Raw genomic sequence first — 3,941 nt, 5'->3', positions numbered from 1 at the left:
ATTGTTATGAAGTTGAATTAAAAAATAACTATAAACTGAACGACTGCATTCGAATAGTGCTAATATAGTGAAGTGAAAACCGTGTTTTAAGAACATTTTCTTCCCGTTATGGAGGAAAAATTATTTCAGAGTTGCGACGGTGGAAAGTAAACGTGACTAAGGGCAGCATGGCGCAAGCAAATAAACATTAAGAAGTGTTACTTACCCGGATTTGGTAATAAGGAAGGGACTCTCGGCATCAAGAACCTTGCTACTCTTCTCTGGGTGTGATGAAAGAAACCATTTGGCAAGACACGCTTGTAACACGGTTATAAAGTATGCCGCACCGCTCAACTGTGGTTAATAAGAAGACCAGCTGCAGCGTTGTGGTACCGTACTAATTGCTGCGCGTGTACCCATGTACACGTCAGCATTCTTGAAGGACGGAAGATTGGGTTTACCGTCACGTCGACATCAAGGTCATTAGAGACGGAGCACAAGCTCGGATTGTGTCAAGAATGGGGAAGGAAGTTGGCCATGCCCTTTCAAACGAACCACCCCGCCATTTTTCTGGAGTGATGCAGGGAAATAACTGTAAACCTAAATCTTGATGGGCAGACCCAGGTTTGAACCGTCGTCCTCCCGAATGCGACTCCAATGTGCTAGCCACTGCGCCACCTCGCCCGGTGCCAAATGGTTCAAATGCTCTGAGCACTATGGGACTTAACATCTATGGTCATCAGTCCCCTAGAACTTAGAACTACTTCAACCTAACTAACCTAAGGACAGCACACAACACCCAGTCATCACGAGGCAGAGAAAATCCCTGACCCCGCCGGGAATCGAACCCGGGAACCCGGGCGCGGGAAGCGAGAACGCTACCGCACGACCACGAGCTGCGGACCGCCCGGTGCCAACATTCTCGCCGCCCAGCGAACATGGGACCAATGGGAATTTATAAAAATAAATATATAGGAAGCGAACTTCACAGAGACACTTACACAAGGGCATCTTGAGGGAATAACCCGTTTGCACCTTTCTCGCTAATGCAACTCCCTTTTGTGTGCTGCTTCTGACGATTCCATCAAGAATCATCCTCAAATTGCGAGCGTACCTGATTTTCAAAATTATTAAACTTTTTCTCTCTCGCTTGGCAGTCAACAATTTTTCTTTCCCCGTCAACAAGCGCAAGTCACACAAAAGGGGATTTTTACAGGCGCCGTTGCTTCCTTTAAAGTCTACGTATTTCATAATGTACGAGGTTAAGAAGAATGAAAACAAGTCTGCCGTCACTAATTGTACCGCTAGTTTTCATTTCCGTAGGAAAAAAAGATACATGTGCCATTTAAAAAAATGGTAACTTTGTGTTGAAACTGATATTTGTTTACATTTATGGATTGTATAAAAAAATGGTTCAAATGGCTCTGAGCACTATAGGACTTAACTGCTGAGGTCATCAGTCCCCTAGAACTTAGAACTACTTAAACCTAACTAACCTAAGGACATCACACACACACCCATGTCCGAGGCAGGATTCGAACCTGCGACCGTAGTAGTCGCGCGGTTCCAGACTGTAGCGCCTAGAACCGCTCGGCCACCACGGCCGGCCATTGATTCTACATACCTGCTCAGTGTGAGCCCCTGACAGGTGAATCCCTGGTAAATTGCATTTTTCACATTTTGCTTCATTCCGGAAATATAAGAGGTGGTAGAGTTAAGTGGGACAGTACGATAGTTTAGCAGGAATAGTAAATATTTTAGGAGGTAGAAATACGGGCTAATTCGAATGGAGCGTTCGATATATGTTTCCAGTTTTTATTGGTTTATGGGCACATCTGGTTTCGTTTCACGTGTGTTGCCACTCCAGTTGCTATGGGTTTATTTATCTATTGTAATTTTTGTTTCGAAGTTTAGGTTAATAAGCTATGTTTGAGTTTGCAAGATTCAGCTTTTCAACTGTGACTGTCGTTGTGATTTATTGGCCAATTCTGTTTCACCTACGAGTGTTTATGGTGAATATGCTGATACGGTGTTTCAGTATGGGTTTTCCAATAGAGACACTGGTGCTGGTAGAGAATATGGTAGATGACTTTTAACTGCAGAGTACCAGATTCAGGCGAGTTTACACTAAATTGTGTGGGATTAGTGCATTGCACAGTAGCCATATTTCATCTGAACGGGCAAATGAACAGATTGTGAATGAAGTAGAACACATTTTTCAGTCGCATTTTTCAGCAAGAACAGGCAGAATTTCTTTATGTATCAGTGTTCCAAATGCAAGAACATGGCGGACACTACGCCTTCGCGGACTCTGTCCCCATTATTAACTGTGGATTCAACACTTTCGAGCCGGCCGCGGTGGTCTAGCGGTTCTGGCGCTGCAGTCCGGAACCGCGGGACTGCTACGGTCGCAGGTTCGAATCCTGCCTCGGGCATGGGTGTGTGTGATGTCCTTAGGTTAGTTAGGTTTAAGTAGTTCTAAGTTCTAGGGGACTTATGACCTGAGATGTTGAGTCCCATAGTGCTCAGAGCCATTTGAACCATTTTTTTTCAACACTTTCGAGGATGAAATGATGGTAGACGATTGCAGTTTAGCCGTTGTCTAATTGGAAACCGCCGTAAATGCCACTAATACTGTTTACTGAAGAAACTACTTTCCCACGTGATGGTATCAATAACACTCGTAAGTCACATCGCTAGTCCGACAGGACACATTTTCAAGAATGCTCCTCTGTAAATGTTTGGTGTGTGATTTGATAGACAGTTAATTGACTGTGCCTATTTTTTATCGCATCGTCTTACAGCACCCCGTTATCTAGACTTCATGAGAAAGGACACCCAGCGTTACTGAAACAGGTTCCTTTGGCTACAAGAATGGATATGTCCTTCCAGCATGACGGGGCTCCTGCAAATTCGAGTCACCACGTAACACGTCATCTAAACCTAACGTTCTCCGGAAGATGGCTCGCCAGAAATAGTTCCGTTTCTTTAACACCAAGTTCCCGGGACCTAATCCGGAGTTTTGATTATGGAAATTGTCCGCAGCTCGTGGTCGTGCGGTAGCGTTCTCGCTTCCCACGCCCGGGTTCCCGGGTTCGATTCCCGGCGGGGTCAGGGATTTTCTCTGCCTCGTGATGACTGGGTGTTGTGTGATGTCCTTAGGTTAGTTAGGTTTAACTAGTTCTAAGTTATAGGGGACTGATGACCATAGATGTTAAGTCCCATAGCGCTCAGAGCCATTTGAACCATTATGGGAATGGTTGAAAGGCTAAATCTGCAAAGAAAAGGAAAAAACAAGAGTCGAATTCAATATCTGTTATCAATGAAAATTGGACGCATGTGCATGGAATGTTTTATTCAGATTAGTCTATTCTAGCACCTCATAAAGTATTTATTATTTCTCTAAAACACACCATGCGATACGAGTAACCTGGCTCGATGCTAAGTAAATTTAAATATGTAGGGTGTCATCTTAGGAGCCAACAGCCTTGTCGCAGTGGCAACACCGGTTCCCGTCAGAGCACCGAAGTTAAGCGCTGTCGGGCTGGGCTAGCACTTGGATGGGTGACCATCCGGTCTGCCGAGCGCTGTTGGCAAGCGGGGTGCACTCAGCCCTTGCGAGGCAAACTGAAGAGCTACTTTATTGAGAAGTAGCGGCTCCGGTCTCGTGAACTGACGTACGGCCGGGAGAGAGGTGTTCCGACCACATGCCCCTCCGTATTCGCATCCAGTGACGCCTGTGGACTGAGGATGACACGGCGGCCGGTCGGTACCTTGGGTCTTCCAAGGCCTATTCGGAAGAAGTTTAGTATAGTACACTAGACGATGTTGAAATGAAGCTTCAAAGATTACACATTTCTATTGTACAATGCTATAAACATCACAATATGACGTTCAGAAGGAACCCTGTTTAAGCTATACAAAGTTATAGACGTACCGTTATTGTTGAACGGACAGACAGT

The 3,941-nt window shown here is 45.2% G+C and overlaps 1 pseudogene; it reads left to right on the top strand.

The window, feature by feature from the left end:
• The first annotated feature begins 3,457 nt into the window (after positions 1-3,457).
• On the top strand, positions 3,458-3,575 carry LOC126189863 (5S ribosomal RNA; annotated as a pseudogene).
• The last annotated feature ends 366 nt before the right edge of the window (positions 3,576-3,941 follow it).

Source organism: Schistocerca cancellata, chromosome 5 (genome assembly GCF_023864275.1).
Source record: "Schistocerca cancellata isolate TAMUIC-IGC-003103 chromosome 5, iqSchCanc2.1, whole genome shotgun sequence".
In the NCBI taxonomy this organism is placed as follows: Eukaryota; Metazoa; Arthropoda; class Insecta; order Orthoptera; family Acrididae; genus Schistocerca; species Schistocerca cancellata.
This window is presented reverse-complemented; position numbering and strand designations above follow the sequence as displayed.